This window comes from Macaca nemestrina, chromosome 18 (assembly GCF_043159975.1).
Source record: "Macaca nemestrina isolate mMacNem1 chromosome 18, mMacNem.hap1, whole genome shotgun sequence".
NCBI classification, from domain to species: domain Eukaryota; kingdom Metazoa; phylum Chordata; class Mammalia; order Primates; family Cercopithecidae; genus Macaca; species Macaca nemestrina.
In genome coordinates this window covers 87,862,556-87,876,330 of record NC_092142.1, presented here as the reverse complement: position 1 = coordinate 87,876,330, position 13,775 = coordinate 87,862,556, and the positions used below count along the sequence as shown (strand labels likewise).

General features: G+C 60.1%; 1 protein-coding gene across 4 annotated transcripts in view; it reads left to right on the top strand.

The window, feature by feature from the left end:
- LOC105488849 (CBFA2/RUNX1 partner transcriptional co-repressor 3) overlaps positions 1-13,775 on the top strand; it is a 100,428-nt gene that overhangs the window by 43,890 nt on the left and 42,763 nt on the right. Inside the window, exon 1 of one of the 4 annotated variants that reach the window (XM_011753319.3) lies at positions 13,088-13,339. The exons of the other annotated variants lie outside the window; for them this stretch is intronic. The gene's annotated coding sequence lies outside the window, so the exon portion shown is untranslated. Of the gene's footprint in view, positions 1-13,087; positions 13,340-13,775 lie in introns of those variants that run through there. 4 annotated transcript variants of the gene reach the window in all.

Genomic DNA, 13,775 nt, shown 5'->3' with positions numbered 1-13,775 from the left:
CTTGGTGTGTGTGTGTGTTTAGTAGAGACATGGGTTTGCCATGTTGGCCAGGCTGCTCTCGAACTCCTGACCTCAGGTGATCCACCCGCCTCGGCCTCCCAAAGTGCTGGGATGACAGGCGTGAGCACCGCACCGGCCTCTTTTTTCCCTTTCTTTAGAGTGGGGGTCCTCCTCTATCGCTCAGGCTGGAGTGCAGTGGTGTGATCATGGCTCACTGCTGCCTTAACCTCCTGGGCTCAAGCGATCCTCCTGCTTCAGCCTACAGAGTAGCTGGGACTACAGGTGTTCACCACCATGCCCAGCTAATGGTTTTTTTAATTTTTAATTTTTTTGGTAGAGATGGAGGCTCGCTACATGGCCCAGGCTGTCTCAAGCTCCTGGGCTCAAGTGATCCTTCTGCCTCAGCCTCCCGGAGTGCTGGGATTGTAGGTGTGAGCCACTGCCCAGCTTAAGAGGCTGTTCTACGGTCATTGAGTCCAATGCCAGGGCGTTTCTTTCCTGGAAGCGTGCTCTGCCCGTTTGCCGGGATGAGGAAGCGGGGGCTGTGTGAGGGGCCACCTGGCAGCCTGTCTGGGCGATGACGCCAGCCCTGAGGTCACTGTATCGGGTGCCGTTACCAGGGGCGCACATGCAGGTGCGTGCGTGTAAAGTCTGAGTGTGGATGGCGTGCACACGTGTGCATGTGTGTGGCATACCACGGTGTGAAAACCAGGCCGGGAGGAAGCATGACCTATGACCTGGCTGTCCAGACTCACAGGGGATCCCCACAGCCAGCCTCAGAGAATGTTCTGCGCATGAAAAGTGTGTCGGCGAAGTGCTTACCCTCCCCAAACCCTCCTTCCCGTCCCCTCTGCACTGTGACCCCATGAGAGCTTTTATAAAGCATGAGTTGTGACCCCAGGGCTCACCGGGGGCCACAGCACCTGCGTCCAACCAAACCTGCCCAGACCCAGGGACCGTGCTGCCCCGGGACTGGGGTGACCGGAGGGACAAGCAGAGGCCTGAGCTGCAGGCCAGTGCCCCCAGCAGCTGCTCACTCTGCACCACAGGGCCAGCCCACGGCCCTTCTCCACCTCTGGCTCATCCTTGGCATGTGGAGGGGCTTCTGCCCAGGAGACCTTCGGGCTGGAAAGGTCACTTGCCACAGACTGGTCCTTGTGGGCCCCTCCCACCCCTAAGGGTGTGCTTGTGTCTCTGGAAGGGGGGTGTTTGCAGCAAGAAGGTCGCTCAGCTCCCACTCACTCCAGCCACCAGCCTTCTGGGCCCTGGCCTCCACCCTCCTGGTTACCAGCACAGCCAGGCCCACAGAACCAGGGCTGGGGTCACAGCAGTGTCTCCCGCTACCTGCCTGCAGGTGGGCCCCAGTAGACAGGAGCAGAGCCCCTGGGAGGGAGGCTGAGCCCCTCTCACATTTGCCCCCGCATCTCCTCACTCCTCCAACCCTAGCTCCCAGTCTGCCCCCTCCCCATCTCCTCACTCCTCCACCCCCAGCCCCCGGTCAGCGTCCCCCACCCATCTCTGTGAACTTGCCTGTTCTGGACGCCTCAGATGAGGGGGACGGGGCCACAGGTGGCTGTTGCATCTGGCTCTGTCACTCAGCACGGGGCCTTCATGGCTCCCCGCACTGGAGCCTAGTGGAGAGCGTCCTTCCCTGTGGCTGAGTTGCACAGCACTGTGTGGAAAGACCGTGTTTTGTGTGTCTGTTGATGGACCCGTGGGTTGTTGCCCCCATTGTGGTTACGGTGGACCATGCAGCCGTGGGTATTGGTAGTTTTTGCGTGGACGACACAGCTGTGGGTATCGGTAGTTTCTGCGTGGATGACACAGCTGTGGGTATCGGTAGTTTTTGCGTGGATGATGCAGCCGTGGGTATCGGCAGTTTTTGCGTGGACGACACAGCCGTGGGTATCGGCAGTTTTTGCGTAGACCACGCAGCCGTGGGTATCGGCAGTTTTTGCGTGGACCACGCAGCCATGGGTATCGGCAGTTTTTGCGTGGACCACGCAGCCGTGGGTATTGGTAGTTTTGCGTGGACCACGCAGCCATGGCTATTGGTAGCTTTTGCGTGGACCACGCAGCCGTGGCTATTGGTAGCTTTTGCAGGGATGAATGTCTTCATTTCTCTTGGTTGGATTCCTAGGAGTAGAATCCCTGGCTCACCTGGGGACTCTGGGTTTCATTGTTCACAGGGTTTCAGGGGATAAATTATCAAGAAAAGCTGCTGTCCTGGTGGGCAGGGGGCTTGGCCTTGCTGTCACCGCGTCCTCCCGCAGGCACGGGAGAGCAGCCGTCTCCACACCTCTCACGGGCGATGGTGCACTGGCCCCGGGGATGGATGCGGTTGCCTGAGGTCACCGGCTGGTTCAGGGACGCTCTGGGTTGTTTGCACAGCGGCGGCCAGGCTGCCTGCAAGCTGCTGTCCTATTTGATTCCACAAACAGTTATGGGATCTCTCCAGCACCTGCTTTCTGACCGCGTGACTCGTGCCAGATTCTGTACCTGGTTTCTTTGCTTCTACCCCAGCGCCCCATCCCAGGTCCATTTTGCACTTGGCAGACAGATGGGTCCCATTAAAGGCCAGTCACAGCTCTCCAGGGATGGAGCCGAGGTCCTTGTGGGGCCACGACCACACAAACTCCTCTCCCTTCCATCACCCACCATCACCCACTCTGCTCCGCCTTGCTGCTGCCCACCATGCCTGGCTGGCTGCAGTTCAGGGCCTTTGCGCTACTGGCCCCCATGCCCGGAATGCTCTCCCCCGACGCCTGCATGGCTCCCAGCTTCCCTTCCTCAGGTCTTGCTCAGACGTCACCTTTTCAGTGGCCACCCACTCACCCACCCCGTGCCTCTCCCGACCACCACACCTCCGAGCCTCGGCCGAGGGTCTTGTACATTTGCACAGTGTTCCTGGGCTCCCGTCCGAGGTCAGCTCCGTGGGGCCGGACTTTTGTCTGCCTGCCCCCCGCACCTGACACGGGAGGTGCTCAGGACACAGGCACCCTGTCTTGCCTGAGGGACGGTCCCCAACACCCCACCTGGCGGGTGACAGGGCCCGGGGTCGCCGGCTGCTTCAGGGCCGCCCTCGCTGGGTGCTGGAAGAGGGTTGTTTGCACAACGGCTGGGCTGCCTGCAAGCTGCCGTCGTATTTGATTCCACAAACAAATACATCCCGTGTCTGCTTTCCAGCCCTGGGGCTTGATCCTGGGTCTCGCCTGTGTGGGGGCAGCTGGACGTTGTGACCACAGAGACTCCCTCACAGACGTGGCCTTGGGCCCGCTCCGCCTGGTCATCGGCCCCCGAGGCCGGGGAGTGAGGGAGCGTCCCCTAAACCACAGGATCCCAGAAACGCCCCCTCCAAGCACAGCTGTGCCAGAACCGGGCAAGAAGCTGCTCGGGCCCCAGTGCTGCCGAACAAAACACCCCAAACTCAGAGGCGTTAGGCAGCCCTGGCGGTGCTCAGAGACCCTTGGGCCGGGAGATGGAACAGAGCCCCGTGGCCCCGTGATGGCCCCATGGTGGCCAGGGTCTCGGCCGGGTGGTCTTCCCTGCTGGGGTTCAAAGGCTCAGCTTGGGGATGCCAGGGGCTCGGTCAGCAGCAGTGGGTGCCGCCCTCCATGTGGCTCCCACTTCAGAGAACACCCCATGCTGAGCAGGCTTCACCAGGTCGGCATCTACGGCTTTTCTGAGCTGACTGCAGAGTGTCACGAGGCGCCTCTCCGTCGTGGCCCGTGTAGGCCAGCGGGAGGAGATCAGATCCCACCTCCTGAGGGAGCAGGTGGGTCAGTGTTGGCTCGCCACGTGTCAGTAGGGCTTGGCTCCTTGGGTAGGGGGATGGGCTAGCTGGGCCTCTGGGGCCTGGGGAGGAGGAGGCAGGAGGGGGATCATCCCAGGCAGTGCTGGCTTCCCAGGCTCCCTCTGTCACAGCTGAACCCCCTACAGCTGCCGCCCAGCCCCGGAGCAGCCTGGAGATTATCACCCACAGGCTCCATGCCAGGCTGGTACCTGGCTGGCATGGCCCCCGTGGCCAAGGCTGCTGTCTCCCTGGGTGCCCAGCTCTGACCTCATGAAGGGTTGGAGGGAGGTCCCTGGAGAACAGGTGGACCCGCCTCTTCCCTAGCCCCTCCTCCATCCCGGCAGGATTCGGACACCCAGATAACAGGCTGGCTTTGGGGTCAGGACCTGGCCCCAGGAGGAGCTGGGGCCCCCAGTTTCCAGCTGCCTCTCCCCGTGGATGGGGCCCAGCAGCCTCACCTCAGCGGGGGTGTCAGTGCTGCCTGGGGAAGTCCATGCACCTGAGGGCAGGGCGGGACCCGGCTTGTCACATTGACCTGGTCTTCATGCTGACATCTCTGGGCCACGCTTCCATCTGACCTAGCTCCTTAGGTGGTGCCCATTCATTCCTTCGACAAATAGTGATTGGTGCCTGCCGTACACCTGAGGCTTCGGCTCCGTCGGGGAGAGACAGAAGTGAAGGAGGGGAGCCACCATGTGTCGCCCCCCAGGGCCGTGGGGGTTGACGCTGGCTTCTCTGGTAAAGGGACATGGAGCTTACCTGCGGGAGGAGGGAAGGGCCACGCATGCCAGGCCCGAGGCAGGAGTGTGCCACCACCTCCAGGACCAGCGAGGAGCCTTGTCTCAGAGAAAGGAGATGAGGGCAGGGAGGCGGCGGGGGCTGGGCGGGGCCAGACTGGCTGCCCTGCCACTACAAGGACCTCGTTCTGAGGTGGGGCACAAGTGACAGGCAGGGAAGGCCGCATGAGCTCCTGGGAGCCTACGGTGCACCGAGGCATCAGCTGGATCCGGAGGAGGAATTCCCAGCAATCCCCGCTGTAAATGCCTTCATCCCGTCTTACAGCCAAGGAAACTGAGGCTCAGCAGGCCCTCGGGAAGATCTTGCCCTCGGGCCTCCGTGCAGCCATGCGGTGCACCCACAATCTCCTGAAACAAAGCTCGTTGGCTGACCCAGGGCCACCTGGTCTGGTGCGACATGTGACAAACTGTGTCATAGCTCTGAGACTTGGCCTGCTGACCGACCCCGAGCAGGAGAGATGGAAGGAGGTCGCTCCACCTCGATGCCTGAAAACCGCAGCACAGGGCAGTGGAGACGCCGACATTTTGGAGATGAAGCTGGGACAGACGCCTCCCAGCCCACAGCACGCCGGGTCCCTCGGAGCACTTGGGGGGCCTTCAGTGGTGGGTCGAGGAGGTTTGTCCGGTTGGACATTGGAGGATGAATTTGTCACACCTTTTACATGCTGGAACCCCCCTGCACGGAGCCCAGATTCACTCCTCGCCTCTGGGAAAAAGGCTGGGCTCTTGGAGGCAGCAGCCCGGCCCCAGAAGCCAGTTGTACCCCGGCTGCGGCTCTGCTCGGACCTCCTGGGAATTCGCTCACTGGCCCCACCGCAGTGGGACTGACCCCCTTTCACAGGTGAGGAAAGTGAGTCAGCCCAGCGCCCACCAAGTGCTCCCTGCAGAATTCACGGGGGCCTCCCCCGCCTCACGGAGCTGACTTCCAGGGGGCAGAAGAGATGGTGCCAGCTCGAGGCTGCTGCCCGTGGGAGGCAGGACAACCTTGTCTTTCTAGTCCTGGTCCTTCTGTCTCTCTTTTTTTTTTTTTTTTTTTTGAGACGGAGTCTTGCTCTGTCACCCAGGCTGGAGTGCAGTGGCCGGATCTCAGCTCACTGCAAGCTCCGCCTCCCGGGTTTACGCCATTCTCCTGCCTCAGCCTCCCGAGTAGCTGGGACTACAGGCGCCCGCCACCGCGCCCGGCTAGTTCTTTTTTTGTATTTTTAGTAGAGACGGGGTTTCACCGTGTTAGCCAGGATGGTCTCGATCTCCTGACCTCGTGATCCGCCCGCCTCGGCCTCCCAAAGTGCTGGGATTACAGGCTTGAGCCACCGCGCCCGGCCCCTTCTGTCTCTCTTTTAAAAATCATCGTGAAAACGTTCACACGGCCTCTGGTGAAGAGAGGATGGCACCGACTCCAGAGTGCCGCCCACGTCCTTGGTGACCGGGGCTCCCCATGCTACAGCCTGGAAAAGCCCATCGCGGGGAAGCTGGGAGTCCAGGGTGCAGGGGCAGCTCTGAGCCCCCAGGAAGGCACATTCCCAGACTCCGCACACGCAGGGGCTCCTGGTGGGCAGTCGGGCAGACAGTGAAAGCTGAGGGACGGTCCCTGAAGAAACGAGAAGCCTCCGGTTCCCGTGTTGCCCTGGAGGGAGGAGCAGCATATTCAGAGCCATCCAGGTGGTCTCAGGCAAGTCTTGAGTCTCTCGGAGCCACTGCACAGTGACCGCTCGCCCCACCTGCCACCCTCAGAGTTGTCCTCCTGCTGGGATGAGAGTAGCACGGGGCACTCGGAGCAGGTCTCTGGCTGCCTGGCACAGGAAGGGCCTCTCTTCTCTGCGGAATATTCCCTGGGGGCTGCTTTGACTCAGCAGCACCGTCCCCCCGCCCGGCCCCCTGCAGATCTCCTGGAGGCTGCATGAGAGCACTCGGTGGATGAGTCAGGGTACCCAGAAGGCTCCGCTCAGGAGGGAGCAGCAGAGCCAGCCCCTCGTGGGTCTCCCCCAAGCAGCTGCCACCACGGCTGCGGCTGCACCGTGCCCGAGCCCGGCCCATCTGCCTGCCTGGCACCTTCCCAAGGCCGGGGGCTGGGAGAGGACCAATCGGGGCAGGGCTGGAACCCGGTCCTCTGCCCACTGCGGACATGGCCCGCTGCCCCAGGGTCAGGGAGCACGGTGTCCAGGACGAGGCCCTTGCTGTGTGACTCCAGGCAGGCCCCTGTCTCCTCTGCTGCCTCCCCCTTGGGCTGGTGCAGAGCTGAGACCCCTCACAGACACAGCAAGCCCTGGGCTTGGCCACAGTGACCGGTGGCTTCTAGTTTCTTCGGGGGCCGTCCCTCAGTTTTCACTGTCTACCCGACTGCCCCGTTGTCACCCACACGTGGTCAGGGGTGTGTGGCTCTGTGGCCTTGGCGGAGAAAGCACTCAGTGAGGTGGGAGGTGGTGGCAGTGGCCTCCATCAGCCCGAAGCTGTGGGCAGGACTCGTCGTCATGGCCCCTGGTTGGGTCTAAATTCAGCAGGTGGTTTCCTGCACCTGCTTGGCCCCCAGTGCCTGGCTGTTCCCACCGTGTCCAGCCAGCTGGGGCAATGGGTGAGACCAGCTGCATCTGGGCAGCAGAGGCTGTTTGACAAGAGTGACCTCATGCTCCCGGCCATGGGGCCTCTGCCTCTGGGGAGCCACAAAGCTTGTCCTGAGCCGCCTTGCAGGGACCACTCCCTGCATCCAGTTGCTTTGAGGCCCCACGGCACAGCACTGAGAGCTGCCCCGGTTGCCCCCGCAGCCACCACTGGGCCCTCCGCCTGCCCTCCTCCCCGTGGCCTGTGTCTGCGCTGGCCAGGTCTGCCCATTGCTGGACCCTTTTCCAAGGCCATCCCGGCCATCACCCCTGAGAGCTTCGTTCTCTGCCGCCTTCCTGGACCCCAGGCCGCTCTCCTTTGGTCTCAGCAGAGTCTAGTCTCCTCGTGGTCGGTGGCCCCAGGGAGGCAGGGCAAGGGCGGGGCTTGTGCAGGGCCACTGGGGCGGTCCTCAAGGTACACAGCACACTCCACATCAGCACAGCCCTTGCAGCTCCCAGCGAATAGCGTGGAAGGCGGGGCCCGGAGAGGGCAGATCTTCACCCAGGCTCACTAGGACTCAGCCCAGCAGGTGCGGCCCCTCCAGGGTAGACATGACCACCACCTGCCCTGCCCCCACCCCATGGGGCTCCTTGCTTTAGCCCTGGCTGGGTCGCTGTGACCTTGCCTGACCACGCCCCCACCTCCACCCGGGTCCTTGCTGTAACCCTGGCTGGATCGCCGTGCACCCTCAGCATCAGATCCCAGGGTCCTGAGGGTCTTCCTGGTCCTTAAACTGTGGTGATCTGTGCTTCCAAAGTCCTGGCCAGTGAGCCTGGGCTCCTCCCCTGGCCCCACCTTTGAGACAGGACCATCCTCGGGGCTGGATTCGGCATTCTGGTCTTTCCCCAGAGCCTCCCCAACCTAGAAGGTGCAGGCATCCAGCCCAGGAGCCCAGCGCCTGTGTTCCAAAGCCGACCTCCATGTCAGGGCCTTCCCACCCTGACAGCAGGAGCGACAGATGTGTGAGCCGGGTTGCAGAGGACGTGCGGCTTGGCCTCCCTCCGGAGCCGTGCTGCGCACCGGGACTGGGCTGTGCGGAGCCTGAAGCCCCTTCACGACTCAGCTGCTCCTCGGCTCACACAGCAGGAAGTGCATTTGTTGCTCATGTTGACTCCCAAAGGCCTCAAACAAACAGCCCTTCTGGTGGCAGTGGATGTGGCAGGTAACATAGGCAGCCAAAGGTCTGAGAGGCCCTCACTCGGGCTGAGGTCTCTGTGCAAGTCCCTGGCGGCTCAGGAAACCTCGAGGCAGCAAGCAGGAGCTCAGCCTGGTGGCCTGCCTGGAAGAGGAGGCAGGCAGGGGGCACTGGGCGGAAGCGCCGAATCCTCACCTCCTCTGTGCGATGAGGAGGGGGTGCAGGTCCCCCCGTTTCACAGGGAGAACGCTGAGGCCCAGCAAGGCCAGGGGACTCACCCACACCAGTGGACGCTGACTTCAAACCTGAAAGTGGTGCCCCCAGCTCGCCAACCTGCTGTGCGGTCTCAGCACATCACAAACTGCTCCACGTCTCTCCCTCCACCTTTGGCAAATCGGGGAGATGTGGGGTATTTGGAGGGACCCGGTGGGAGCCAGGCAGCTGTGCCGGTGAAGGCACCGGGGGCCTGTGTAGAGCCGGCTGTCAGGGTCGGGTCCCAGCGCTGTCCGTCCTTCTGTGCACCTTGAGCAGTTCCTTCCTCTCTGGGCCACTGCTGCCCCATCTGTACAGTGGAAAGAGTGAGAGGTTTATGTTTTCATCAAGATTATATAACAGAACAGCCTCCTGGGGCAGGGGGACTGCCAAGGTTAAACGAGTTAGTATTTTGTTGGCCACGTGCAACCACACAGGGGCAAAGCCTGTGCTACAAGAACATTGGTGTCGCTGTCTCCCAGGTTGGCATGGGATTCCAGGAAGGGGCCGTCCGCCACCCTCCGGCGGCGGCTGCAAGCTGGGACCCAGCCTGTAGGAGGGATTTGCCAGGGAACAGGCGTGGGTTGGCAGCTCTCCAGGGCGTGGGTGCATTCTTGACCCCGCCCTCGGGAAGGCCTCAAGCACAGCCCTGGCGTGAGGTAGGAAAGGCACAGTGCTTGCAGAATGTCTGCCCCGGGCACTGGCATGGCCAGGCCCTGGCACTCAGGTCCTCTCTTCTCTGTGCAGCAAAGGGCGGACAGGATTTAATGCTCCAGTCCATAGAGCCCCTTCCCACTGTGCCCATGCTGGTGCCCGAGGCAGACATGGTGAGTGCACCGCAGCACTCGGCCCTCTCAATCCTGCTAAGGCAGCGGCAGCCTTCCCACGGAGGGCCCTAGGCCCTGCTGCTGGACAGGACTTTTACTCTGGCTAGACGGGCTCTGAGAGCCCAGCCAGCTCCGGCCACCTCCACATCCTTAGACTGCAGAAACCTCGGGTAAGAACAGGGTCAGTTTCTGTGGGGGATGATTTCCAGGGAGGCCTGGGGTACCCTCTTGGGTGAAGACCCTCAAGATGCCCTTAGACCGGGAGCACCCCCACCCACCGTGTGGCACAGCCCGGCTTCAGCCCCTGAACCCGGCTCCTGGGACGTCCTGGCCGTGACACGTTTGGTGGCATTGACACCAGCCCTGAAACCAGAGTCCTGGGCTCACGGCTCACCCTGGCCTGTTCCGGTGATTTAACCTCGGGCAGGCAGTTGCCTGTGTGGGCCTCAGCTTTGACGTGTGTGAACTGGAAGTCAAAATGTACCGCGCAGAGAGCTCTGGGTGAGACGGGGTGAGACGGGGTGAGGCGTCCCTATTCCCCGGGTGAACATCTACTGAAGCAAGCGAATGAATAACTGTGTCATTACCACGAAGGCTGTGGTGCATGTGGGGGGCGTCCCAGGTGCCCCCGAGGAAGCAACTTAAATGAGGGCGCTGCAGCCACGAGGCCCCCAGCACCTCGATGTACGGCTCAGGAAATGGCAGCTGATAGGATCCTAATTCCCAGGGGTCCCATTTACGGTGATTCTTATCCTCCTGCCGCCCCAGCCTTAAGGCAGAGCTTTCTGGACAAAATCCAGGCCTCCTGACTGCCCCTCCCTCGCTCCCTCAACAAAATGTGGCCCAAGAAGTAAGCAGGGGGCTGCAGACAGGGAGGGCAGGAGAGGGGCAGGGGCCGGACCCCCACCCAGGGAGATCCCGGGAATAGGGGCCCACGCGCCGCCCTGGATCAGGAAATCCCGGCTGGCAGGGTGCCACCACCTCCCTGCCACCCCATCCGTCACCAGCCAGACACATTTTCGGTCCTGCCAAGCTGGGGTGGGGCAGTGTGGCACGGAGGATCGGCTCAGCTTCCCTGCTCCCCCACCATCCTTTCTGCTGCCTGCGTGTAATTAACAGAGTAATTAAAAACAGGATGAGTTAATTGGTATTCATTTATGTGGCAGATGTTTTTAATTGAGGCAGGAAACAATTTACCTGTTTACATCAACAATGGCAAAAGCAGGCTTGTAAAACACATTTAAAAAAATATTTTCCTCTCCCTTCCTAAAAAGAATTGAAATCTCTTGGTCTCCCCTGCCCCAGGCCTCTGCCCTGTGAGAGATGGGCAGGCCCTGCCTGGGGGAAGGCCCAGGGTGGGGGCGGAGCAGGGAGGTCCCGCCAAGAGGAAACATCTGTTTAAAAGGTTTGCCTCCAGAGCAGCCTGTTTTCCTTAAATTCAGAGAAAGGATGTGTTGTTCCAGGTTGTGGAGACACCGGCCTCCACAGCCTGGAGGCTGCTCTCCAAGACACCTCCCCAGTGAGTCTGGCCCTGCTGTTTAATGTAGCCCCCTGGCAAGGGGCTTGGCCCTCCAGGAGGGCGGGAGGCAGCCTCAGGTGGGCCTGGCTGGAGGAAGACCACCCAGCTGGGGCTGGCAATCAGGCAGGGCAGGGAGGGGCTGGGGACCCAGTCCTCCTGGCAGAATCCGGGAGCAGGCAGGTGTGGCTGCCCCCCAAGGGAAGGCAGAGGCCGCCCTCATCCACCTGCGTTTTTGGTGCCTTTGGCATTGTGTGGTGGGGCCTCCTGCCACTCCGTCACCACACACCACCTGTGGCCATTGGAATTTAAATTAATTAAGATGAAATATTCCTGGCCAGGAGCAGTGGTTCACGCCTGTAATCCCAGCACTTTGAGAAGCCGAGGTGGGCGGATCACTTGAGGTCAGGAGTTTGAGACCAGCCTGGCCAAATTGGTGAAATCCAGTCTCTACTTAAAAAGAAAATTGGCTGGGCGTGGTGGCGGGCGCCTGTAACCCCAGCTGCTCCGGAGGCTGAGGCATGAGAATCGCTTGAATCTGAGAGGTGGAGGCTGCAGCGAGCCGAGATCATGCCTCTGCATTTCAGCCTGAGTGACGGAGCGAGATTCCATCTCAAAAAAAAAAAAAAAGGTAAAATAAAATGTAAAATTCAGTTTTCCCCTCACAGGGCTTCCTTTCGAGTACTGGGCAGCCAGGTGGGGCTCCGGCGACTGTCAGTGCATGGGCCTAGAACATTCCACTGTTGCAGAAGCTTTATTGTTCATCCAACTTACATGTCCCTGGTTTGGGAGGACGACAGGCCTCAGGTGCACACCGCCTGACCCTTTCACCATCTGGGGAAGGAGGGAGGCAGGAACGCCCACCCCAAGGAGAGTCATGAATACTTGAGCGGAGCGCTCAGGAAGCTGCTGGTTTACAGACTGGCACTAATTGAGCACTTGCTGTATACCTGCGCTTGTAAATCGATTTAATTCTCATTCTCATGCTGCTTCCCAAGGTAACTCTCCAGGGAGAAGTTATCACTGGCCTCTTGGTGCAGATGAGGGAACCGAGGCCCAGGAATTGCAGTGTGAGGCAGGGTCTGACGTGGCCTCCAGACCTGCATTGAAACGGCCTCCACGGATTAAGTGGAGCAACGCTGACTTTCCAGCAGTTCGACTTGTAGGCACCATCCTTGCCTTTGTTTTTAGAGTAAACATGCACCAGACTGCACCTGCTCAGAAGTAACTGGGTTCCTGCCCGGGGACTCCGCGGAGAGGCTGCTCTGGGTGGGAGGGAACACCTGCGCCTCGCCCTGCACCATGCGTGCAGTTTGGAGAATTCGAGGAGCGGGCTTTGCCCTTGTGATCATGGCCGTGGGCACTGGGCTTCTTACCTGTAAGGCTGAGTGAATACCGCCTGTGGGGACAGCGCCTGAGGCAACGCTGCTGTTAGAAATGTTTCTTTAGAAATAGAATGCTTGTTCCCTGGTGCTGCAAAGAAATAACACTTGAACATAAACTTAATTCTCTCGGCAAGGCCATTTTGACTTTCTGCAGAAAGGGTCCACTCATCAGCAGTTTTGCCATGAGAGTGCAATGAACAAAGGAGACCAGGGTAATTTATAACCTGACGCATCCACCCTGTTCTACTGCTATGTCCGGTTTCCATTGGCTGGAACAGCACCTCACATTCTGTATTTGTCCCAATTGGCTATAGAAGTTTTTAAAAGAGGCAAAGGCAGAGGAGAATAAAGGAAGGAGGAAGTAACTTGCAGAATGCTGAGAAAGATAAAAACACCTTCAAATAAGGAAGAGGAACAGGTTATGACCTAATGTTTGCTTGGACCAGTATAAGCATGCCAGGGCAAATATTTAGGCTAAGTTGCGGGAGCTAAGAACATAAAGTATGTTGGTTTCTTTTTTTTTTTTTTTTTTTTTTTTGAGACGGAGTCTCGCTCTGTCGCCCGGGCTGGAGTGCAGTGGCCGGATCTCAGCTCAATGCAAGCTCCGCCTCCCGGGTTCCCGCCATTCTCCTGCCTCAGCCTCCTGAGTAGCTGGGACTACAGGCGCCCGCCACCTCGCCCGGCTAGTTTTTTGTATTTTTTTAGTAGAGACGGGGTTTCACCGTGTTAGCCAGGATGGTCTCGATCTCCTGACCTCGTGATCCGCCCGCCTCGGCCTCCCAAAGTGCTGGGATTACACACACGAGCCACCGCGCCCGGCCAAGTACGTTGATTTCTTTATTACTGCTAGCAGATATTTAAGAATGTTAGCACAGGTCTTTGAATAAATTATGCTTCTAAGAGAAGTTACTATTTATTCCTAATTAGACGAGGAGTAAAGTCTTTGAAGAGGAATCTCTGCTGCTTTACACTGATGAGCCGGCGAGCCTGCAGCTCCGACCTCTCTCTGCACCGACCCTGAAGGCCGTGTGGCCCCGAGGTTCTTGGCACCCCCTGCTGTGGGAGGCCGGGCTGGGCCATGTGGGTGACCTGCCATGGAACTTCTGGGACATTTTGAGAGTTCTTAGGGCAAGAAGACAGAATGTTCTAGACTGAGGGCTCTGGCCTGGGCATAGCTCTGCTCTGCCCTCCCTCCTGGAGGCCACCCAGCCTCCTGTGTGGGGCTCACAACATAAAACCAGCAACAGCCACAAATTTTCAGGCGGTCGGCGGGCCACGCGCTTGGAGCTCAAGGCTTATGCCAGTAGCTGTGTGGCCTCTGGAGGGGCGGGAGCCCCACCCTGTCCAGGAGGTGAGAGTGGTGAAGGCCTCCCTGTGGCTGTGGACGGGGACCTCGACGTCATGCAGCTGGTTCCAGGGGCAGTCCCAGCCCACACTGCGAAGGCAGGGGGACCAGGGCCCCTTCTGATGCCAGG